Source organism: Conger conger, chromosome 1, assembly GCF_963514075.1.
Source record: "Conger conger chromosome 1, fConCon1.1, whole genome shotgun sequence".
NCBI lineage: Eukaryota > Metazoa > Chordata > Actinopteri > Anguilliformes > Congridae > Conger > Conger conger.
In genome coordinates, this window is record NC_083760.1 from 2,257,111 (window position 1) to 2,283,793 (window position 26,683).

Consider the following 26,683-nt stretch of genomic DNA (forward strand, 5'->3'; position numbering starts at 1 on the left):
TGGTGTTCCAATTTGTAATTTCATATTTATTAGTGTATTTGTACTTATGCTTCAAACTATTATCACCCATATATACAGTACAAGTACACATACGTAGACATTTGTATACATACACCCATATGCATATACATAAACAAAAGTATACGGGCCGGAATTCATTTGTCTACTGTTTTATAAGGGTTTCCAGATGGGCCCAGTATTGACTCTGGCGAAGCTGCAAAGCGGCTTGGGTGTGAGAGAGTTTTTAGGAGGGAAAGGTGATCTACAGCACGGATCTTTCTCACCTGTGGGATGTTGTTTTAAACCAGAGTCTGGCCCCACCCCTCCCTGTCTGAGCCCCCGTTCCCTGCAATGAGGTCATCACTTACTGCCCCAACTACCCCCCTACATTACATTACATTAATGGAATTTGGCAGGCGCTCTTATCCAGAGCGACGTACAATAAAATGCATACCCATAACCAGGGACATGTGCGCTGAAAGACCGTAGAGGGAAGTACAGTTTCAAGTGCTGACAATACAATAAGATACGATAAGGCCTTGGGCCTTGTAGATTAATCTGACAAACGATGACATCTATAAAACTGTTTTACAAAACACAATGCTAAAGAATAATATGCACTCATGTAGGGACAACAATAAACAGCTTACATAGCAGCAATAAGAATAGCTAAACAGCTAACAGTTGATTAGAGATTGTCGGGAGGGGAGGAGAGAGGTGCAGCTAGAAGAGGTGCGTCTTCAGTCTGCGCTTGAAGAAGTCTCTGCTGTTCTGACCTCAACGGGGAGTTCGTTCCACCACCGTGGAGCCAGAACAGACAGTAGTCGTGAGGTGGAGGTTCTGAGAGGGGGAGGTGCCAAGCGGCCTGTGGAGGCTGAACGAAGAGGTCTGGCAGGGGTGTAGGGTCTGATGATTTTTTGCAGATAAGCTGGGGAAGACCCTTTAACTGCTTGGAAGGCTAGCACCAATGTTTTGAATTTGATGCGAGCCATGACAGGCAGCCAGTGGAGGGAAGTAAGCAGGGGGGTGACATGTGAGTATTTGGGAAGGTTGAAGACCAGACGAGCTGCTGCATTCTGGATGAGTTGGAGGGGTCTGATGGCGGACGCTGGGAGGCCAGCCAAGAGGGAATTGCAGTAGTCCAGGCGGGACAGAACCATCGCTTGGACCAGGAGCTGGGTCGAGTAGGGGGTGAGAAAGGGGCGGATTCTCCGTATGTTGTATAGGAAGAACCTGCAAGACCGGGTCACCGCCGCAATGTTCTCGGAAAGGGACAGTCTGCTGTCCATCACCACGCCGAGGTTCCTTGCACTGGGTGACGGCGTGAGTGTGGTATCCCCGAGGGAAATGGAGAGATCCAGATGGGGAGAGGCATTAGCAGGGATGAATATCATTTCAGTTTTACCTGGGTTGAGCTTTAGATGGTGGTTGTCCATCCAGCTCTGGATGTCCCTCAGGCAAGCAGAGATACGGGCTGAAACCTGCGTATCAGACGGCGGGAACGAGACGAAGAGTTGGGTATCGTCCGCATAGCAGTGGTAGGATAGCCCATGTGCAGTGATCACAGGGCCAAGGGAGCGAGTGTAGAGAGAAAAAAGAAGCGGGCCAAGGACTCAGCCCTGGGGAACTCCTGTGGCGAGGGGCCGAGGTGTCGATACCGAACCAGCCCAGGCAACCTGGAAGGAGCGACCAGAGAGGTAGGACTCAATCCAGTCCAGGGCTGTGCCACAGATGCCCGTTGCTGACAGGGCAGACAGGAGGATGGAGTGATCCACAGTGTCGAAGGCAGCAGAGAGATCTAGAAGAATGAGGACAGAGGAGAGGGAGGCTGCTCGTGCGGCATGAAGTGACTCACTGATGGAGAGGAGCGCAGTCTCTGTCGAGTGGCCCGATCTGAAGCCAGACTGATGGGGGTCTAGCAGGTTGTTGTTAGAAAAGAAGGAAGAAAGTTGAGTAGAAGCGGCTCGTTCTATAGTTTTAGAAAGGAAAGGAAGAAGAGATACCGGGCGGTAGTTCTGGATGATGGAGGGATCCAGGGTAGGCTTTTTTAGCAGCGGAGTGATGTGGGCCCTCTTGGAGGATGCCGGAAAACAGCCGGAAGACAGGGAGGAGTTGACAAGGGAGGTGACAAATGGGAGAATGTCAGGTGTGATAGTTTGGAGAAGAGAAGAGGGGATAGGGTCAAGGGCACAGATTGTAGGGCGGTGGCAGAGCAGGAGTTGAGAAACATCAGAGTCTGTAAGGGGGGAGAAAGTGGAAAAGGAAGGGATGGGCCTAGAGGGGGGGAAGGGCACAGTGAGGGGGGCGGTGGTTGTAAAGGATCTGCGGATGACTGTGACCTTCTCATCGAAGAAATCAGCAAAGTCATCAGCAGCGAAGGAGGACTGAGGAGGAGGAGGCGGTGCGTTGAGGAGAGAGGAGAAAATGGAGAAAAGTTTCCGGGGGTTAGAAGCAGAGTTCTGAATTTGCGTTTGATAGTATTTTGCTTTGGCGGCAGTGACATCGGAAGAGAATGCCGCCAGGAGAGACTGGTAAGTCATGAGGTCGGAAGCGTCTCTGGATTTCCCCCACTTCCTCTCCGCTGCGCGGAGGCTGGCCCTGGAGGTACGGAGGGTGTCAGATATCCAAGGACTGGGAGGGGATGTGCGAGGTGGCTTTGAGACAGGGGGACAGAGAGAGTCAAAGGCGGAGGAGAGAGATGAAAGGAGGGTGGCAGATGCAGAGTCAGCGGGGAGTTTGGAGAAGGGTTCGAGAGGAGGGAGTGAGGCGGTGACGGTGCTGGCAAAGGAAGAGGGTGAGAGGGAGCGGAGGTTACGGCGGGCTGAGGAAGTGTGGGTGGGAGGAGGGGGAGGAGGATGGGGAGGAAGAGGGAGGGAGAATGAGATGAAGTGGTGATCAGATGTATGCAGAGGGGTAACCGTGAAATCGGAGCATGAGCAGTTCCTTACAAAGACAAGGTCTAGGACATTGCCCGCGTTGTGGGTCGGAGGAGAGTGTTGCAGGGAGAGGCCGAAGGAGTGGATTAGCGGTAGGAAGGCAGCAGACTGGGAGGCTTCTAGGTGGATGTTGAAGTCTCCAAGGAGAATCAGTGGGGTGCCATCCTCAGGGAAGGAGCTGAGAAGGGTGTCTAGCTCATCAAGGAAGGTTCCCAGGGGCCCTGGAGGACGGTAGATAACTGCAATGAAAAGGTTAGTAGGGTAGGATACTGCAACAGAATGGAATTCAAAAGTGGATATGGACAGGTCAGAGAGGGGGAGAACAGAAAATTTCCACGAGGGGGAAATTAAAAGACCAGTACCACCGCCACGGCCGGAAGGCCGGGGAGTGTGCGAGAAGGAGAAGGAGGATGAGAGGGCAGCGGGAGTGGCGGTGTTGTCAGGAGTGATCCAGGTCTCAGTTAGGGCAAGGAATTGTAGGGACTGGAGGGAGGCATACGCAGGGATGAAGTCAGCCTTCCGAGTGGCAGACTGGCAGTTCCATAGTCCCCCTGTGACAGCAAAGTCCTCACAGGGGGTCAGCGGGGGATAGCTGAGGTTTGAGGGGTTCCGACGCCGTGGAGGCCCACGTCGCAGGGGGGGTCTTCGAGGGAGAGAGCAGACTCGGATGGGGAGAAACATAACATCACAAACGGGGACGGAGCGACGCTCTGACACGCCTATTTAAATGGCCTACAATTGCTCGCAAGCAATACCAAATCAAAGCTAATCTACTGATAAATTCCACAGCTATTTAAGTTACTTAAGACAAATGTTCAATCACTCTACAGGTATGCAACCAGTAGAAGTGATTAACAGGTAATAGACAAACAACCTGGCTCAAGCCCTAACCCTTGCTGTTCAAATGAGCAATTTAAAAAAATCAACGTTACCGCGTGTAGAGGAAACCCGCAGCGATACTAAACACCTGGTCAGAATGATGCACTTACTGACTAAGGACAACTTTCGCCAGTCTAATATACGCTAGCGTCGCTCTGACACGCCTATTTAAATGGCCTACAATTGCTCGCAAGCAATACCAAATCAAAGCTAATCTACTGATAAATTCCACAGCTATTTAAGTTACTTAAGACAAATGTTCAATCACTCTACAGGTATGCAACCAGTAGAAGTGATTAACAGGTAATAGACAAACAACCTGGCTCAAGCCCTAACCCTTGCTGTTCAAATGAGCAATTTAAAAAAATCAACGTTACCGCGTGTAGAGGAAACCCGCAGCGATACTAAACACCTGGTCAGAATGATGCACTTACTGACTAAGGACAACTTTCGCCAGTCTAATATACGCTAGCGTCGCTCTGACACGCCTATTTAAATGGCCTACAATTGCTCGCAAGCAATACCAAATCAAAGCTAATCTACTGATAAATTCCACAGCTATTTAAGTTACTTAAGACAAATGTTCAATCACTCTACAGGTATGCAACCAGTAGAAGTGATTAACAGGTAATAGACAAACAACCTGGCTCAAGCCCTAACCCTTGCTGTTCAAATGAGCAATTTAAAAAAATCAACGTTACCGCGTGTAGAGGAAACCCGCAGCGATACTAAACACCTGGTCAGAATGATGCACTTACTGTACAAAGACGGTAGGCGAGGACGTGGTCAAAAACAAACAATGGTCAACGAAACAGAAATCAATAACGATGGTCGGTAAAACAGGCTTGGATCTTAACGTGAATCAATCAGAAAATAATGCTCAAGCGTTGCGTAGTAAAACTAGAGGCAGACAATTTCGCGAAGAACAGTTGCGCGACTGGGCTATAAATGCGGGTGTAGACAGGTGTAGACAATTAGTTAGAGTGTAGCAAGGAAATGGAAAACAGGTGCGATGGATGACAAGTTTAACAAGGAGATTAGTAATCGTTAGTAATAAACCTATCCTGCCCTAGCATTAGTAAATTAGTAAATGACATGCACGAGAAACGTAAGGTAACATGAACACATGATTAGTTTTGTTAGTTTCTACCCAATCCTGATCTAGCGTTAGTCGTTTTAGTAAATAGACAAATGGAAACAATTAGGGAGTGAATGACAGAAGGAGCGAGAGAGAAAAGGCGGAACGCAAGGTTTGCGGAAAGACATGTAAAAGTGTATGCATAAACAACGACCAGTTAACGTAACAATAAACATAAATCAAAACATAATACAAAACGAAACTAAGACGATAACCATTCAACATAACAAGGTAATATAATCGTAACGAAACATAACTAGACATGACGAGAAAATAAATCGTAACAAGAAATAAACTAAACAACATGAGTGTGTGTGTGTACATGTATATGGTGTGTGTGTGTGTGTGTGTGTTTGGGACAGAGAACAGTGAGTGTGTGTGTTTGTGTACATGTATATGGTGTGTGTGTGTGTGTACATGTATATGGTGTGTGTGTGTGTGTACATGTATATGGTGTGTGTGTGTACATGTGTACATGTATATGGTGTGTGTGTGTTTGGGACAGAGAGCAGTGTGTGTGTGTATGTATATGATGTGTGTGTGTGTGTACATGTATATGGTGTGTGTGTGTGTGTGTGTGTGTACATGTATATGGTGTGTGTGTGTGTGTGTGTGTGTTTGGGACAGAGAGCAGTGAGAGCAGCTGGAAGACAGAATGCTGACGTTCTGCATCAGATGTTCTTCATCAGACGTTCTGCATCAGATGTTCTGCGGCAGACGTTCTGCGTGAGACATTCTGTGGTGGGTGTGTGTTGACTCACAGGGCCCCTCTCCCATGTTCATCACACTGGTTAAGAGCAGAGGCAGGCGAAGGGGGAGCATGTTCATCACATTGGTTAAGAGCAGAGGCAGACGGAGGGGGAGCATGTTCATCACATTGGTTAAGAGCAGAGGCAGGCGAAGGGGGAGCATGTTCATCACATTGGTTAAGAGCAGAGGCAGGCGGAGGGGGAGGGGGGTCAGAGAAGGGGAGTTGCGTGTCGATGAGTGCCGGCGGCACCCTGATGTTTACAACCGAGAAAACTTTAAACTTTAAACCGGACACGCCACAGGAGCAGGAGAGCCCCGGCCACGGCAGGAAACATTACACCATCATTCTGTGTCCTGTTATAGTCGGCCAGTTTGCAGGTTCTTTGGCACGAGCTAAAGTGAAATATCATCGTAGAAATACGCTCACACAAAGGTATAGAGGGTGCTGCAGTCTACCCTCATCAAGAGCAGAAACCAACAACATAGTTTTTTTAGAGTAGCATTTAAAGCATCTATGGCAAAAAAAATAAATAAATTGAAACCTATGTAAATGTTTGAACCTTGATCTCAGTAGCAACCTCCTTTATTAACTATGGTAGTTGCTTGAGCCTTATTAAACTGCAATGTACAAATAAAAGCATGTCGTTGAGCCTTTCTGTCATGGAATGACCATATCAGTGCCAGATTCATGCACTCTCAGCCAATGATGTGGCAACCTCTGCTTTCTACAAGACACAAATTACCTACCGTCTGGTTATAGTGTGTTACATTGTTTGTAAACTGGGGCTACACTACAATTAATTACGGCCATCTAAGATATGAATTGTGTTTGAATTTGATAAAAGGATGGAATGTATGATTATATGTTATTATTATTATCATTATTAGCTAATGCAGCGTCATGCTGGGATACTATAATTATGAGTGAGAAAAGTTGGGTGTCATCTGCGGCGAGATGGAAGAATATTACATCTTTTCTGCCTTTGAAAACATCTCCCTGTGTTCATGTTCGTGGATACTACCCGGGGAGGACGTCACATGAACAGGACCCCAGGCATGATGCTTTCAGTGTGGGAGAGAGCGAGTCTAAGACCAACCCCGCAGACTGGTGTCACAAACTCACAAAGACCAGAACCTTCCACACTCACCCTCAGCTCAGATACTCAGTCAATGTTCACTTCCTTTTAAACTTCTTAAACCAAAATTAGAGACATGCTCACTTGCAAAGTCACTAGCTGAACCATCATTAATCACCAGTGGTGTAAACATAGAAGCAGTAGCTGTGTTTTTTTTATTTATTATAAACATTTATGCTACGTCATGTTCGCGATAATCCAGGACTTTCATTCAGTGACAAATTATCCTCCTCTTAAAGATCAGTAAACATTAGGGGACTAACAATCCTTTACACTGATGTATACCATGAACTACTACAGTGGAATTAAATTATTAGCAAGTTATTATTTAACGTCTATGTCTCTCACCCTCCGTATAATGAAATACTCATAGTGTTGCAAACTCATTTTAAATGTGAAATAGTGAAATGTTTTCTTGTGATTTGGAATTCAAAAGGTATTTTAAGATGCTGACTGGGAGTTTTGCCAGTATAAAACCATGGATAAAACGTCAGTCAGGTTAAGCCGTAACCATATTGAAGTAAATGTTAGTATTTCTGCAGACACGTGGGTAGTAACCATGGCAGTAAATTCTCTCTTTGTAACCGGCGGAGATAAAATATTACGTAATTCATTGGTTAGAAATTACTTCCATTCTCAATCAAAACGTTTTATAACAGGAACTTCTTATTTCAACTCTGTTCAATCAGCAACCGTTACTCTTTCTGTGGACCAGGAAATACTCTGGGCCTCGTGCCCGGAAATATCTTTGTAAAGTTTCAAATGGCATGTCGCCATCTGCTGTTTAAACCTGCTGCGTGTAGTTGAACGTTACCTGAATATTTATTCTGGCGCTACGTCTGAAATTAGCTGACAATTTAGAATGCCAAAACGGTATTAGTATGTCCATACTTGCATACAATAGTATACTAAACCCACATGTTTTTTGTTTTTTTCTCTTTCAAAAGATTAATGTCAAAAGGATTCGATAACAGATTTATGTAGAAGCGCAATGCTATGAAAAAGTCGTTTTCGCCCATCCAGGTTGTCCTCCATTATTGCATATTTTACATCTTTAGTCCAAAAGTCATATTAGACAAAGGGAACCTGAAAAAACACAGGACACATAAAAAAAATATATATTACTTAATTTATTTAATGGAAAATGTATCAAACAACCATGATAAAACGTAATGGGCCCCTTAAATGTAGTAAGTGGTTGCACCACTTTTAGCCTGTAATTTGATATAATTACATTACATTACAGTCATTTAGCAACCTTATATCCTTCACAGGTGGAGGTTCGTGTAGGACTTTTGACTATATACTGTGTAATCCTGTGAAGGCAGGATTTCCTGCCTTCACAAATCAGAAGGGTGCATTCTGATCACTTCATTCAAGGTATAATCTAGCCAGATCAGATTGATTAATACCAGTGTTGACAACTAACGTTAATGTTAGTATCCCGTTAGTAAAGCTGGGTAACATTAGTCGGCTGGTTAACGTTAGCTAGCGTTCACAAACTTACGTGAACGTTAGCAGAGAGAGATCCTTATCTCAAAGGAGCACACTAGCCACTCTGCTAGTAATCTTGATTTGTCTTTCATATAGCTAAACAGCTCTGTGCCTCTAATAAATGTGTTGTAAGATTAATCAGCTACATTTATGATATCTCCCCTTTATTTCTCTTCATGTGAAGAAAAACGGTTTCGAAATGTGCACGCACTAATTCCTGATGATTTAACCCTGGGCACCCAAGAGTTTAATCCGCACACACAACATGCAAGTCAATGCTTTAAATGAGATTTTATTTGATGCGCTACAAAGAAAATCAAACAGTAAATCGACTTAAAGAAAGAACAGGAGTAGAACTCCAGCAGGTGTTGCGTACATGAAAAGCAGGAAATAAAACTTGAGCCCAAGATTGATTTCTTTACCCAATTTCTTACAGACTACACCGGGCTAAAGTGACCAGCCTTAAATGTGGTATCAGCCACAAAAGTTAGCGGGAGGAAGCAAAGCATTCACTTCCACTTCACAGAGCTGAAGGTAGTTCTCTCCTGGAAGGTGCACCGTCACGTAGCGTCCCAGCATTAGCCCGGGACAGGGAAAGGTTTTAGTCTCTCCTGCTGTCATAGTTTCAATTCCGCTGCACCTGCAAGAGGGAACAGAAAAAAGTTGCTAAGTGGCTTATTTTTAATAATAATTGTCTAATTATTAATAGTCCTAACTATGAATATGATGCTGCCTCGGTTACAGTAGCTAGCGTGTGATGAGGGGGAAGCTTATTGTGCGGATGGAAATGATCTGTCAGTGTGGGCTGGTCTTTACTCTGGTCTGTACTGCAGAGTTAAGTACCTGTTAAGCCCTGGCCATATTTTCAGAAAAAACGCCTAAAAAGACATACCCAAAGTAAATGAAGAATTGCTCCACAATAGTAAGGTTCATATGCATGTTCTTGGTGTCTATGGACATCTAGGGACCTCAGAGATGTATTCCCAATGTGTGAAAAGATTGTGACTGTTACTATGCCTGAGTAAATTGGAATAAACCAAAGGAGAAATGTGAAATATCTATCCTCGCCTGTTTTCCCCCCCTATCTGACAGAGGATAACACCATGCCAACAATGATTCCATGTAGACAGATACCATTGTTCACCTTCAGCAAGTCCTTGACTACAAATGTACCACATTTAGATAGAATTTGAGCAAAGGGCAAAGCCTCCACAAAGGTTTTACTAAGGATACTACCAGACGGACACTCAATTTGGCACAATTTGGCACAATTTGGCAAATAACTGGGTTATTTTCCACTTCCAATGGAAACTGGCTGGGAAATACAATTTATGTCCATTACAGGAGTCTATTGCCATCTACTGGAGCTTTTGGATATTACATTCACCTTGCACAGCCTTGTGCACAGTATAACATCATTAAAAAAAACAACAAAATGTATCATTTTGTCTCCAAATGGAGTAGTTTTATTATACCAACTAAATATAATATACAATAATATAATATCCAAATATAAAGTAAAAACGAATGCCAATGTGCAATATAAAATGTCCACTCCAATAATAGAATAACCAAATATAAACTGATCAATGTCAATGCGCAATTAGAAAACAAAAATATCACAATTAGTGTAAACAATGTACTCTTGAAAACAACTATTGCACATTCAAATAACGTAAACAGGAACAGTCTTTGCGTTTGCCCACTGCACTCCGTGGCTGTTTCAGGCTCCACTGTAATAACATCCCCTCCCCCTCCCCCTCCCCCTAGGCCTGGGCTTTCTGGGACAGCCTAGTGCGAACAGGTCCTCCTCTTCTGAGGCGATTTCATTCGTAGTTGCCGAGTCTGACCTAGTCATAATCTCCGCTAAAATCTCGGCCATGTCCTTGTCGGCGTTATACACTTTAACAGCGTCACAGCGTCGAAACACAGCGTCAAATAAAACTATCTAAATCACCAAAAACTTTCGAAACGGCCGTGCACTCCGACTTCTTCCTTTAGCTTGTTTTTTACGCACATGGAGTAGTGTCTTTACGCCTGGATGTGAGGTCAGCTGGGTATTGTAGTCTATAGAATGTTTTATCTCATTCGATTCAGTAGCTTCTCCCCTTTCAAAGGACAACAAACATGGCCGCACCGCAGCTGGCTCTTCGACGGTAAAACCATTTCTTTCTACTTGTCCGACATTTGTAAATATCGTGTATATGCGGTTTTAAGGTTAAAAATCATTTCTAAATGCACTAAAATACACGATCGTGTTTTGTGACAAACATTTGAACATTAGGGTCTAGACTTTGAGCAACAGTTGAAAATAAACACCATTGCCCTGTTTTATTATGTTTTCTAGTGGATGTATTTTTTTCGGTCCGCCTGCTTTAATTATCATTTAAAAATACTTAAGTTTCTGCCCATAGAAAATGTTCCTTGTAAAGAGCAATCGGGTGTAGTCTGTCATTGGTTAATTTTCATGAGTATTACTGGCGTCCTCTGCAGGCTAAATAACGTGTTTACAACCCGGATTAACAAGGAGTAAATGGAGCATATACTTATACTGTACATGTCTATGGGTTTGAAAGAGTTGGGCTGCACAATGAAGTAATGTGACATTGTTGTACTCCTGCGAAGTACAGGTACTAGAGATGACGGAAAACTTATATTCAAAATTAAGGATCAGAAATTAACATTGAAGTAACAATGGAACTGTACTCCTGAAATCTGCACTTGCGATAACCCCGGCAAAATCCTAACGTCAATGTTAGCTATTGAACTGTTAACGTTAATTTAAACAGTGGCTAAAGCTGGCAAGCTTGTTATCTACCATAATGGCTGATTTTTTAATTAGGCTACTTTTAAAACGTGGCTTAAACCGAAAGTCATATTCTTTAAAATAAATAGCAAATAACCACACTAATGACTTAGTGACTTAGTTTTATTTAATTGTTGTAATTATATGTTGTACATATAATTTAATAGTTAGGGTTTCGCTTGGCATTTTGGCCGGGTTTAAGGTTAGCTAACTAGCTTGCTAGCTTCCAACCAGTAACGTTAGCTACCTGCTGTCGACGGAGGGAGCTAATGTGGCACCGATATTAGGACCAGTATGAAATTGCGAGACAGAATGCTTGTGAGACCTGTAACTACGCGAGGCTAGATGGTCCAGCAGTGTGTCTCCCACAAAGTTTAAATTAAACTAAACAGCGCCTACGGCTATCGTGGTACCCGGCTTCAGTAGCCAACCTGTGCTTGTCTCTGCTAGCGATAGCTAACGTAACTCACGTCAGTTTGTTTATTCAAGTTACCTTCGAACCTGGGCGATACGGGAGTGAATTCGAAGCGAGAGAAGTAAAGGGACCACCTAGCGTAGGTTCAGACGTTTGACCGTCCGTATATACTCCAGGTTAAGGCGATCCGTCAGCACAACTCTGGCTCCCTCCAGCCAATGTCTCCACTCCCAGAGGTTGTTTAAGCAGTTTAGGCCTGGCTTCAAGTGGTTCACAATTGAGCTGCTAGGCTTTTAACCATGAACAAATAAGATATTGTGGGAGTATGGGAACAAAAAGGTGCAAAGGAGGCTTTTTGTGGACGGAGAAAATAAACGTGTTGTTTATTGCATTCTCTCATTCAAAACTCACAACACACGAACCCTCTCTCGCAACACTTCCTGAAAGTCTTTACCGCTAAGGAACATGGATAATGTAGTTGCATAGTAACGTTAACAAGGGCTAGATCGCAGTGAAGTCTAAACCACTGAAACACACTGTCCTGCTAAAGAGTGGCCACTACAATATCATACATTATCCTAATTCTAACTATATTACACATGTTACCAGTCGCTTGAGTCAAAGTCGTATTCATTACTTACCCTCAGATACATCATTATTAGCCATTCCAGAGTCTAAGCTGAAGAAAAAGGGTGATCGTGCCATTTCAGTTACAGCCACTAGACTCTCGAACGGTCTCCCTCTGGTCATTAGATCAGCTGAGTCAGTTTCTTCTTTTACGACTAATCTGAGCACCCATTAAGCTTTTAATGGATTTGACTTTGTTTTATTTGATTTTTAATCTATAGATTAGCCTTTATTGGATTTTAATTTGGCTTTTCTTATTGTGCGCCTCTCCTGTGGAACAAATTGTCTGCTCATGTTCTGGGTGCAGACACTGTCAGGCTTACAACATATCCTTTTAGTCTGTCCTATAGTTGAGGTGCAGGAGTGGGTGGCTTGCATAAGCTCTAGAGTCTCTGGTGGATTTAGCAGTCAGTGCTGTCACAGGATTATTGTTGGTAGTGCTGTGTTAAGCTGATCCAGTCATGGTCTGGGGGTGACTGTCTCAAGCCTGCCCTCATGGCACAGTGTTGGCCACTGCCTCTGTTCCCCTGAGCTATGCTGCCATAGCCTTATTCTGCCTCTGTTCCCCTTAGCCATGCTGCCATAGCCTTATTCTGCCTCTGTTTCCCTGAGCTATGCTGCCATAGCCTTATTCTGCCTCTGTTTCCCTGAGCCATGCTGCCATAGCCTTATTCTGCCTCTGTTTCCCTCAGCTATGCTGCCATAGCCTTATTCTGCCTTATTTACCTCTGCTTGGACTTTTAATTAATTTGGAATTAATTTGGATGTACTAATTAATCTGTTTATTTTTACAACCATTTTTCCAAAAAAAACAATGTCAACCAGGGGCAGATGGGTTCCCCCTCTGAGTCAGGTTCTGCTCAAGGTTTCTTCCTGTCAGCCAGTTTTGTGACGAAGCCCCTTTGTTAAAAGCACTAAGCAAATAAAAATTGATTGATTTGGGGACACTTCAGGACAGTGTTTGGGAAATCTAATGTGGAATTTGAATGGTTGTCATTGCCATTAAGTTTGTGCACAAATATAATGTAGTTCTGGGTTGGTCCTTGACTTAGAAAAAAAAAATTAAAAAAAATAAATTTTGTAGTATTTTTATTTTATTTGAATGGGACAAGCCTCTTCTTTAATTTCTCTTCTTTAAAGTCTTAAACCACACATGTGCAGTAAATAGTTTTTGAGATATTGACAGCTTTATAGGACGAGCACAAAATAGTTCGATATAATTGCCCTCTAGGGGGGCAACGGTTAATCATCTTAATGCAAAAGTGTTGAAGTAAATGGGAAATTTATTATTGAACAAACTGCAGCAAAACCCCTGAACACATTGCGTCAGTAGTCCTATCTGTCTTGTCAGTTAGAAGCCAAATTTGTATTTGAAAGAGTTTCAGTGTATGCATCAGAAATAAATAATAGCCTAAGTAGGCTGGCTTATAGCCTCTGGTTTGGTAAATAGCCTCAGTCAGTCACAATTAAAGCAGAAAATGTTCAAGCAAGTAATTTCTTCATTTTCTCTTTACTTTTTGCACCAGATTTATACCAGATGAATTCCTGCCTGGCTTGGAACACATGTTGGCTAGCAGACACAACAGCGACTGGTCTCAGGCATGTTTTGTCTCACAGAAACAGAAAAGGCAGCCCCATATCTGCTCGTAGGTGTACCCTTTGGAACCCCCACTCATTCCACTTCTGGCCCAGAGTAAAGGCTTTTAAATACCGCAGAATGGGAGGCACGCCCTACAAATCTGAAACTGATTAATCAACCCCCACTCATTCCGCTTCTGGTGCATGCCAAAAACAGGTTACTTCACAATTCAAGCAGCAGTGCAAGTTTGACTTGCAAGTGTAGCGTTAAGCAAGTGAAGTATTGTGCATGAGAGGTGTTGGAAATACGGACCATTACCACAACAGTTTGATATAAAGCATTAACAAAATATTAGTCTGAAGTTTTGGCAGAATATCTGATTGTCCCTGCGAGGAAGCTAAGACTTGGTCATATTTTCCAGCAGGACATCAACTCCAAAGATACATCACTATCCACACAGAAATGATTAAGTGAAAACAACAGATAAAGTAATGAACCAGGAGTGCCAATAATTGTGAAATCAGTTTTTTTGGGGAAACACATTTTTTTATTTGAATAATGTAAGACTTTTGTTGATTCCATTGAATCATTAATAATACTTTACACTTGTTGGAAAACATTAACAGATAATGTTAATGTAAATAACATTGTATTATTGTATTATTTGTTAGTTGTGTATGTACTGTAGTAAGCCACTGTATACACTTCCTTACATTAACGGGGGCTTGTGAGTTGTGTATTGAAACACACACAAAGATGGGACTGTGTTCACATAGTGCAGCTTTCATAGGCCTGTATGTAATAGCAGACTGCTGAACTCAAACATCCCCACTGTGGCACACAGATCATTGTGAACAATACAGTAAACAGAGCAGTGTAATACAATTCTGATTTTTGCTGCTGTTCTTGCCTATCCACTTTGAGGTTTGACACATTGTGTGTTCAGAGATACTCTTCAGCATACCACTATTGTAATGCATGGTTATTTGCGTTACTGTCACCTTCATGTCAGCTACATTTTATGCGATATAAATAAATTATTATTATTATTATTATTATTATTACTACTGAATGAAGTGCTCAGTGATTTAACCCTGGGCACCCAATAGTGTAATCAGCACACACAACATGTAAGTCAATGCTTTAAATGAGATTTTATTTGATGCGCTACACAGAAAATCAATCAGTAAATCGACTTAGAGAAAGAACAGGAGTAGAACTTCAGCAGGTGTTGCGTACATGAAAAGCAGGAAATAAAACTTGATCCCAAGATTGATTTCTTTACCCGATTTCTTACATACTACACCGGGCTAAAGTGACCAGCTTTAAATGTGGCATCAGCCACAAAAGTTAGTGGGAGGAAGCAAAGCATTCACTTCCACTTCACAGAGCTGAAGGACGTTCTCTCTTGGAAGGTGCACCGTCACGTAGCGTCCCAGCATTAGCCCGGGACAGGGAAAGGTTTTAGTCTCTCCTGCTGTCATAGTTTCAATCTCGCTGCACCTGCAAGAGGGAACAGAACAAAGTTGCTAAGGGGCTTATTTTGAATAATAATTGTCAAATTATTAATAGTCCTAACTATGAATATGATGCTTCCTCAGTTACAGTAGCTAGTGTGTGATGAGGGGGAAGCTTATCGTGCGGTTGGGCTGTTAATGGAAATGATCTGTCAGTGTGAGCTGGTCTGTACTCTGGTCTGTACTGCAGAGTTAAAGTGTGGGCAGGTCTGTCCTCTGGTCTGTACTGCAGAGTTAAAGTGTGGGCAGGTCTGTCCTCTGGTCTGTACTGCAGAGTTAAAGTGTGGGCAGGTCTGTACTCTGGTCTGTACTGCAGAGTTAAAGTGTGAGCAGGTCTGTACTCTGGTCTGTTCTGCAGAGTTAAAGTGTGGGCAGGTCTGTACTCTGGTCTGTACTGCAGAGTTAAAGTGTGGGCAGGTCTGGACTCTGTACAGAGGGGGCTGTTGGCAGCACTCTCTCTCTCTGAAGGACACACTTATCTGCTCTGCCCCAAATAGAAAGAGGGCATTGCAGAGGTGAGACAGACATTATGAAGATGACCAGGCATTTCAAAAAAGTGTTTGTGAATATGAGGCTCTGCGTGTAAAGATGGCTACTGACCGTGCATTATTGATGCCGTGGTTCTCCAGGGAGTCGCCGATGAGGATCTGAGCTCCACCGATCCTTTCTGCACAGCAGTCTCCTCGGGTGGTGATGGTGACGGAGGTGATTTAGTAGGACTTCAGCAGGTCCACCCTCCACCAGGCGTTGGGACCGATTGCGGTGTGGGCACAGGATCCATGGCTGGCATCAGAATCTCGGTTTCCATCAATGGCATAGGCTGCCAGGCTTAACACTGCCCCAGGGCCTGATGGAAGCCCTGATTGAGTGGCCTTGCCGCGTAAAGCCACGTTCTCTGCAGGGGGAAATGAACACAACTGAGCCAACATGGCTGTAAAATGCTGTTACTTTATTAGCACCCTGGACAAACCCTGTGTCCTGTGCAACTGCAGCAGTACTGTGAAATTACCCATCATGCCTTTGGGTGTTCAGCCAAATTCTCCACGGCAGAGGCTGTAAGTCACTGGCCATCGGATCACTTTGGCTCATTGGGTTTATGAGTTGGAGGGAAAGGTTTGTCAGGCATAATATGAGTCTGATATGTGAAGCTGGCTTTCATGCTTAAACGTTTAGTGAACCAATAACATGAAGTTAAATTCCACAAGGTCTGATATTACTTCAGTTAAATCATGTCAGTGGCAATAGTATCTGAATTGAATTGTACTTATATTCAAGTGGTAAAAACATTTGCCTTTGGTCAACATTTCCAAACACCAATTATTTTATCTCACTCGGAGCATTCATTTCAGACAACTGATCCAAATAGATATGGATAAAGACTGATGAAGACTTTTTCAGAGAAACACCTGTACGCTTTCATGTACAGGTGGTTTCCATTTCAGTGCATGTGCATGGGGTGAAGTGTACCTTCTGTAAATCCTGGAGGAACAGAGCCTGGCTTGACGGCTGAAAGTGCTGCCATCTGAACAAGTAAGATTATCACCTTCATCCTGGAAAAGAGGGGAGAGATTATTGAGCAGAGATCAAGTACATTTTGGAAGTATTCTGGGGAAAATGTACATTTCACAAGTCAAATCTTCAAACAAATATTGAGTTGACATGTGGTTCTACATGGTGCCTCCTCAATTTAATTTATTTTATTTAGTTAGTTTGACGCAACAGATTTTTCTTCCAATGCAAGCATTATGAAGGTAATGTGTGCTAGCTAACTTAGCTTAGGTAACCAGATAGCCAGCATGAACCACCAATGATGAGACCCTTGAAGGAACATAACTCTTGAACTTACAATTTTTTTTTTTTACAAAGAGATGAATTCAATGTGAAGATCACGGGTTACCCCATTTAGGGTTAAGCAATTTATAAACATAGGACACAACATTGCGTCATGGCCACATTTTCTCAGAGAAATAAACAGTGAAACTGAGCACAGCTGATGTTCAATTAAATGTTTGAAAGCTTTCAAAAGCTTCATCATTAATTTTGGTCAGATTGCTAATAGAGAGCTTTTCAGGTGGATCTGCAGGTAGATCTATTCTGTAAACTCACCTGTCAGTAAGGCAGCAGGTTCACAGCTAGATGTCGTCTGTAAACTCACCTGTCAGTAAGGCAGCAGGTTCACAGGTAGATCTATTGTGTAAACTCACCTGTCAGTAAGGCAGCAGGTTCACAGGTAGATCGTTGGTAGTTATTTGGTCTCCAGTGCAGACGTACCCAGAATGAAGCCTTTTAAATACCCCAGAATGGGAGTGCACTCCCTACAGATCTGAAACTGAGTACAAATATGTACACAATAATGTGTGAGGTGTATGATGATCCATCAATGCAAAAAGAATGCACAAACAATGAGGCAACATCTTTATTTCGTCCAGATTTCCAAGGAAGTTTGTGCTGATGTGTTAGATATCTTTATCAGGGGCCTATCAGAGCACCCCTCCCCCTCCCTCAGTCAACCAATTCCAGTATGATGAGCAAGGAAGGCCAATTTCGTAACCAGTGTCAAACTTCTGGACACACTCAGTCCACGATGGAGAAACTTTAAACTACTAATCCCCTCTGCCAGAGGCCACAGATGAGGGCGACAGGCGACATTGGCTAAGATCTGTTGGCTGCCAGTCGGAGGGTTACTGGTTCCATCCCACCCTAGGTGTGTTGAAGTGTCCCTGAGGAAGTCACCTAACACTAAAACACTCCTGATGAGCTGGTCGGTGCCTTGCATGGCAGCCAATCGCTGTTGTTGTGTGAGTGTGTGTGTGTGTGTGTGAATGAGGATCATCAGTTGTACAGCGCTTTGGATAAAGGTGCTATATAAACTCCGACCTTTTACCAGGTGTGCAGAGAGGCCTCAGTGGAGACTGGCCAGTTGTCAAGGTAACGATGTCAGGAGAAGATGCTCCTCGTGTTGGCTGAAGCTAAAGGCAGCCGATGGCCAACAGGATCCTTGTGTTGGCTGTATGGAGGTAAATCTTGGCACTAGCACCACTGTACTTCCAAAATGTGGCATTATTATTGTGAAAGATCATTGTCTCCTACAGACGCCAGGCCTCTTGGGAGAGAATATTATCCGAGGCAGCTGGAAGATGACACATTAAAGACCGGACTAGCCCTCCACACCAACCCAGTGGGCCAGCAAGCGTGCAGAGAAGCGCTGGCTGTCTGCCTGCCTCCAGGTTTACCCAATCAGATGGTAAAGTGGGGTACGTGTGTGCACTGTACAATATTATTGGCCCACCTAAGCAGGAAGTAGTATTCATGGGAAGGGTTTGGGGGGGCGCTGGAGGACACTTGTACCTGGACCTGGTGGAGCCATTGTCTGATCAAGCCAAGCAAGACTGTTCCTGACTAGTGGCCAGGGCTGTGGTCCACGCTGAGGGTGGTAGGGTGCCAGAGAGGCTGAACACTCTGGGTACAGCGCCAGTATACCTGAAACGGCGTCAAAAGTTTGCCTGCTTGTCCCGAGTTATGTCTACTGATGTTTTTCTCAGAGAGGGTGGACTTGATCTTGGAATCACAGAACACCATGAGTGTCCAGCTGCAACAGGTTGTGCGACCTGAAACCCCAAGTGATGTCTACATCCCAGCAGGCCTGAGTGGAGCAGACCATACCCCAGAACAGACACAGCAGGTAAATGCTTTTCTATGCGAGCACAAAGAGGTGTTCTCCATGTCTGCCCATGACTGTGTACAGGCCGATGCAGTGTTTCACCCAATCTCCACAGGGCAGGCACCACTGACAAACCCAACCAAATCTCTACCAGGAGGTGCATACATTGATCCAAGGCATGTTGGAGGCAGGAGTGATCCGCAAGACCTTCAGCCCTTGGGCATCACCCATAGTCTCAGTGCCCAATAAAGATGGCACTTTAAGATCTTGCATAGATTATCGTAAACTCAACAGTGTAACCTCCAAATATGCCTTCCCCTGGCCCCGCGGTAGAAGAGTCTTGCACTCTGCTCTCGAAGGGCAGGTTCTTTTCCAACCTCACCAGCGGATACTGGCTGGTGCCATCGCACCCCAGTGACTTTGACAAAGCCCACAGGGCTCTATGAGTTTAGTAGAATGATGTTTGGGTTGAGTAATGCCCCTGCCACTTTTCAGAGGCTTATGCAGTCACATCCGGGTGATCAGAACTTCCAGTCTCTTTTGATCTATATTCCTGATATTATTGTGTTTAATTGTATCATTAAATCAATTGGCTAGAGCCAATAAAACATTTGAGAAAAGCCTGGGTATATGCACACATTTAGTAAAATAACAGTGCTGTGCTTTTTGAAGAGAGTTAGAGAACTGCAAGACTATCTTTTCAGGAAATTAATAAATATATAAATAGTCCATTTTCATTTTCAAGTCCTTCTTTGAAGATCTTTCTGCACCATATTTTTTTCTAGCTTTACCCTCATTCCACATTCTCTGTTCACATTCCACAATGGTCATCGGCAAGGTCATCTGTGATATACTGCCTTATGCATCATTTCAGCAAATGCTTCTCTGGCCTCTCGCTGCTGCTGCAAAGCTAGGTGATCCGGTTTCACTGGAGGAAGTATACCGTTGGATTCACACCTTGGACACCATAAATAAAGGGAGGTCACCAGATAGACATGGCATGTGATGGCAAACATTCTCCGTTTGTGAGTCCTTTTTGGTGTACTGATGCTGCCTTGTTCAGTAAACTTCCTGGTGAGAGTCATTATCTGTGGGGAGCGGCAGGCCTGCCAAAAGGATTTATAGCACATTTAGTAATCATTAATGACACTCACATTGCCTTTATATAGGGAATGGAGAAATAGAAAGCCACAACACATGCAACCTGTGTGAGGTGAATATGTAATGTTATTAAGGAAATGTTGTGATAAATTGCATACCTTTTTGTTTTGAATGTGATACGACACTGTTCTTTGATATTTATTTCTGAACTCATTCAGGGGAGTAAGTGATGCTATTCACAAGCTCTATATTTGCTGCTGCTAAACTGTTCTACAGCCACTGAGCCACAGACATCCCTACTTCATGTTACAGCCCAGAATTGTACAATTTCAACTTCTTTCTTACACACTATTGTGCCATGTGCTGGAATACAGTATATTACATTATTGGCATTTTGGGTCTTATCCAGAGCGGCGTACAGTTGATTAGACTAAGCAGGAGACAATCCTCCCCTGGAGCAATGCAGGGTTAAGGGCCTTGCTCAATGGCCAAAGGCTCTGCGGATCTTATTGTGGCTACACTGGGATTAGAACCACCGACCTTGCGGTCCCAGTCATGTACTTTAACCACTACGCTAAAGGCCGCCCTCCCTCCCTAACTCACCACCATGATTAGCCTTAGACTGTCATGGCACTTATGTATAGATTGTATAGATATTGTTACTTGTATAGATATTGTTGTTTTTTATTGGCTGTTGTATTGTTGTATTCTGGCTGCCAACTGTGGTATGCTAATTTGGAAGTTGATTGTACACTTCAAGGGTTCTGATTATCTGTATGTTTACACTTGGACTCGGAACTGTACTGTCCTCTCAGGTCCTCTTCACAGTTGTGTTTGATTTGCACTTCGTTGTACGTCGCTCTGGATAAGAGCATCTGCTAAATGCCATGTAATGTAATGCAATGGTTGAGTCACCCTGGGAGAGGCCAACCTGTATACTCAAATGTTTAACTTTTCAGTCAATGTCTGTACTGCAGAGTTAAAGTGTGGGCAGGTCTGTACTCTGGTCTGTACTGCAGAGTTAAAGTGTGGGCAGGTGTCGAGGACCCGGCCCTAGGCCCCCCTGATGAGAGATTGACGGGGGATGGGTTAGAAAGGAATGCATTGTTAACCCCTCGCACACGCCATCGAGGTGGTAGTAAGAACGCCCGTAAGAAGAAAAATATGTGGTTCAGAGAATGAGCAGCCATGCTTGTCAGTAGAGGAGTCTGAAGTCGGGGGACTTAGATTTAGGGTTTTAAGGAGCAAGGTTAAAGTTCTGACTGAGAATACCCCAACCCTACAGGGGAGGGGCACAATGCCTGGCTAAAGAAAAACAAAAATAAGGAAAACGGAAGGGATGTCAATACCGAAAGAAAATTAATGATTAATGGCGGATGATTTACACTCAGCTATTGGCTGGATGTCCTTTGTAAATCCCTTAAGGCGCCGCGGAGAGGGGCACCTGAAGAGGGTGTTGGGATGGTGGCAGGCTTTAATGTCTGGCTTACATGAAATCAAAGTTTGGAGGAAGTCAAGGAGAGATTATGAAACTGACACAGACACCAGTGATGAATAGGTTCATTAAAAACAACATAAGGGCTAGTGTTTTTCCACTCATATATTAAGATGGGGGAAATTCCCAAACCAGAGGGGCCCATGAAATAAAATATTGGGGACGGTTCTTTGGAGGTATGAGAAAATGACAATTGGAAAAACAGAAATAATTAATATGGTCATTGAAAAACAAGTTATATAAAAGATAAATGTCTTCCCGCTTGACATAATGGGGACATTTCTTATCAAAAAAGGTACACTTTTGTATACAAAAAAGATATATAAGGGATAAGTTTTTAGACCTTAGAGCAGGATCCCAGAATTTGGCTTCAGAAGATATCTACGAGCTGGTGAAGAAAGATCCACGCAGAACAATTATAACCAAGCTGGAGTGGTAATTATAATCTATATTACTTGTAGAAGTAGGAAAAGTAACATATTATAAGTTTACTTTTATATATCTTTTATTTCTTATTAGGATACTATATAAAGTAGAAAAATGTAGAGAAATTATCATATTTAGATAAATATAATATTATAGGAATAGTTTCTTTTTAAACGTCAAGAAGGGGGAGCTATAGGATAAGGCTAAGGCCAAAGAGGATGGATATAGGAAGGGTGTACCTTGATTTTTAAACATCGTGGTGGAAAGGTAATTTAGAAAGAGCTAAGAGGGGTATATGTAACTTGCATGTGATTAGCAAACTGCAAAAGATGATATGTACACTGTAATCTGTATAACTCTATTCTTTTGATTGATTATAATAAAGTATATCTTACTATAATCATATGTGACAAAGAGTCTTTAGAGGAAATACATTGAATACAGGACATCGATTACCAGATTTGCATCACACCCTTCACTTCGAGACTGGGCTGGAAGTTCAGTAGAACTTACCAGGGCTCCAGGACGTTCGGAGTACTTGAGTTCGTCCCCGAGACACCTCATGGTGAGGTACTGCTCGTGGGAACGTGAGGTCTGAGCTCGGCAAGGGGTCCGTGGCTCACGACACAGGTCTGTACTCTGGTCTGTACTGCAGGGTTAAAGTGTGGGCAGGTCTGTACTCTGGTCTGTACGGCAGAGTTTTCAGTCTTTTCAAGCCTTATTATTCCACTCTGTCATTCCAGCTGAAAACTTTGAATCGTTGTCCACACGGCTACAGGACAAGTTACCGATCGAGATTACCAGTTTACAAATAACACCAACATTTCTACAGGTGATGTATGTAGAATTGTCATTAGCAAGGTCTTCTGTGATATATGACCTTATGCATCATTTTGGCAAATGCTTCTATGCTAGGTGATCTGGTTTTCATTGGAGGAAGTATACAGTTACATTATTGGCATTTGGCAGTTGGATTCACACCTTGAATAAAGGGAGATCACCTGATAGATATGGCATGTGATGCCATCTGAACTTTTCACAAGATGGGGGCATGTCAATTCTTCAGAATGTTTCAGAGGCAAACATTTTCTGTTTGTCCTGGTTGGTGTGCTGTATGTTGAACGTCTTGGTCCAGTGAACTTCCTGCTGAGAGTCGTTATCTGTGGCAAGTGGCTGGCCAGACAAATGGACCCAGCGATGACTCATCCAGGAAGTCACACAAGATCCCAGAAGAACATCCAAAGACCTGCAGGCCTCTGTAGCCTCAGCTAAGGCCAGTGTTCTTGACTCCACAATTAGAAATAGACTGGGCAAAATGGTCTTCATGGGAGAGAAGCAAAAGACTGAAAGAAACCTAAATGCTCAGTTCTTTTTCATTTACATTTACATTTTAGTCATTTGGCAGACGCTTTTAATCCAAAGCGACTTACAAGTGCATAGGTTCTACCAAAAGTCAGAGCATCACATCCAGAAACTAGCAAAATACACAGGAAATGCTGTTCTAAACATAGTTGTCATCAGAAGTGCATTTTTTTTTTTTTTGGGGGGGGGGGGGGGTGGGGGAGGGGTTAGACAAGGATAGGGATATCAGAAAAGAGGGGCAGGGGAAATCAGGAGGGAGGACTAAGGTAGAGTTTGAAAAGGTGGGTTTTGAGTCTGGGTCGAAATAGGGGGAGGGATTCTGCTGTTCTGACAGTGGTAGGCAAGTCATTCCACCACTGAGGAACCAGAACGGAAAACAGGCGTGAACGTGCAGCTCGACCGCCAGGTGCACGTAGAGAGGGAACCGTAAGGCGACCAGAGCTGGCAGACCGGAGTGGTCTAGCTGGGGAGTAGGGAGTGATCAGGGATTGTATGTAAATTGGGGCAGTCCCCTTAGCAGCCTGAAATGCCAACACTAGGGCCTTGAAACGGATGCGTGCGGCAATAGGAAGCCAGTGGAGGCCAATGAGAAGCGGAGTGACATGAGCCGACCTGGGCGGACTGGTGATCAGGCGGGCTGCAGCATTCTGGACCAGCTGGAGGGGCTAGATAGCACATGCTGGGAGACCGGCTAGGAGGGAGTTGCAGTAATCCAGGCGGGAAATGACGAGCGCCTGGACTAGGAGCTGGGTGGCTTTCTCAGTCAGGAGATGACGGATACGGCGTATATTATACAGAAAGAACCTGCAGGTTCTGGCAGTGGAGGATACTTGTGGAGCCAGGGTGAGGCAGTTATCAAGAGTCACCCCAAGATTCTTTGCCGTACGGGAGGAGGAAACTACAAAGTCCTCAACAGTCAATGAGAGGTCGATTGACGGAGAGGACTTAGCAGGGATGTAGAGAAGCTCAGTTTTGGCAAGGTTGAGCTTAAGGTGATGGGAAGTCATCCACGCAGAGATATCAGCCAAGCAGGCAGAGATCCGTGTGGTGATTTGGGTGTCGGGGGGGAAGGAAATGAAGAGTTGGGTGTCATCAGCGTAGGAATGATAAGAAAAGCCGTGGGAAGAGATAACAGAACCAAGAGACATGGTGTATAGCGAGAAGAGGAGAGGCCCAAGAACCGAGCCCTGCGGGACTCCAGTTCGTAGGGGGTGAGGGTCGGAGACTGCACCCCTCCAAGTCACCTGGTAGGAGCGACCAGAGAGGTAGGAGGAAAACCAAGCGAGTGCAGAACCTGTGACACCCATCCCAGACAGCGATGAGAGCAGAATCTCATGCTTGACTGTATCGAAGGCGGCTGACAGGTCGAGGAAGATGAGGACAGAGGAGAGGGTTTTTGCTTTAGCAGAGTGGAGTGCCTCAGTGACCGCGAGCAGGGCGGTTTCAGTGGAGTGGCAACTCTTGAAGCCAGACTGGTTGGGGTCATGGAGATTGTTCTGGAGAAGATAAGTGGACAGTTGGGAGCAGACCGCCCGTTCCAGAGTTTTAGCGAGAAAGGGAAGAAGAGAGACAGGCCGGTAGTTGTTCAGGGCAGAGGGGTCAAGAGTAGGTTTTTTGAGCAGGGGAGTGACTCTGGCCCGGAAGAGAGGGAGGTGTTGATTAGAGAGGAGAGAAAAGGGAGAATGTCATCAGATATAGATTGTAGGAGGGGAGAGGGGAAGGGGTCAAGAGGACAGGTGGTTGGGCGGTGGGAAGTAAGGAGTTTCAGTGTGTCGGCGTCAGAGAGGGGAGAAAAGGATAACTTTTTGGGGGTAGGAGGGTCAGCAGGGGTGGAGGGTTGGGAGAAGGAATTGCGAATAGCATCGACCTTCTTTTCAAAGAAGGAGACAAAGTCATCAGGTGTGAGTGATGAGGGGGGTGGGGGGGCCAGAAGAGAGGAGAAAGTTGAAAACAGTTTGCGGGGATGAGAGGCGGCCGCGTTAATTTTCGAGTGAAAGAAGGAAGATTTAGCTAGAGAGACAGAGGAATGGAAAGATGATAAGAGGGCATGGAAGGAAGCCATATCACTGGGGAGACAGGACCTTTTCCATTTTCTCTCCGCCGCCTGCAGTTCGGTTCGGACAGCTTGTAGAGCATCAGAAAGCCAAGGACTGGGGGGGGGAGGCCCGAGCTAATTTGGTCGTGAGGGGACACAGAGAATCAAAGGAAGATGAGAGGGAGGACATGAGAGTTGTAGCCGCATCATCGGGAGACAGTCGAGAGAAAGACTCCGCAGATGGTAGGGAGGAGAGGATTGTAGATGAGAGGGTGGAGGAAGACAGGTGGCGTAGGTTCCGTCGACAGGTGACAGTGGATGGTGGGAGAGATGGATGGGTGTTAGAGGAGAGTGGAAGAGAGAAAGAGATGAAGGAGTGGTCAGATATATGGAGTGGTGGGAGGGGAAAGAGTGAAGGTAAGGTCAAAAGAAGAGAGGAGGGAGAGAAAGGTAGACTGGGTGGACTCTGAGTTGAGGTTGAAGTCACCCAGGAGGATCAGGGGGGTGTCATTGACAGGTGAGGAGCTGAGGAGGATGTCCATCTCATCCAAAAAGTTCCCCAGAGGACCCGGGGGGCGATAAACAACAATAATAAACAGTTTGCACGGCAGAGTAAGAGAAACCGCATGAAATTCAAAAGAGGAGAAGGAGAGGGATGAGGAGAAGACACTAGATCTCCATGAGGATGAGATTAGGAGACCTGTGCCACCTCCTCTGCCAGAGGATCTGGGTGTGTGGGAAAAAGAGAAGGCAGAGGAAAGGGCAGCCGGGGTGGCCGTGTTCTCTGGTGAGAGCCACGTTTCAGTTAAAGCAAGAAAGTCAAGGTTGAGGTGGGAGGCATAGGCAGATATGAAGTCTGCTTTCTGGACGGCGGACTGGCAGTTCCAGAGGCCACCAGCCACACAGAGATCAATACCAGGGGATCTGGGAGGAAAGATGAGGTTAGAGATATTCTGCCCATGTTGGCGGGAGGCGAACCTCCTACCTGACTGGGACCTGGGGAGAGGAGAGAGGACAGGGATGGGAAGGAAACACATGGAGGGAACTAGGGAGGACAAGGGGAATACTACACAGTGGAATGAGGGCAGGCAGCAAAAACAAAATCAAACATCAGGCTCTCGGACAGCCTCGATGGACACCCGTAGATAGACACCCTCGACTTTGTACACCTGCGACTTCGTACACCGAGGCACACAGCTGCCGCTGGTGCGCTACACAACTGCTTAAATAACACTGACGCTGAATACAGAAAATGCAACCAACCCACGGCAGAACAATAATGCACACTGAAGTGAGTTCAGGTGTGCCAGTAATAATAGCCTGAGC

At 44.6% G+C, this 26,683-nt stretch overlaps 1 protein-coding gene and 1 pseudogene across 1 annotated transcript in view; one reads left to right on the forward strand and one right to left on the reverse strand.

Annotated features, from left to right (window-relative positions):
• The window catches only part of LOC133123832 (fucolectin-1-like), a 128,437-nt gene that overhangs the window by 82,674 nt on the left and 19,080 nt on the right, over nt 1-26,683 (forward strand). The window lies entirely within an intron of this gene.
• LOC133133977 (fucolectin-1-like) lies at nt 15,098-16,826 on the reverse strand (annotated as a pseudogene).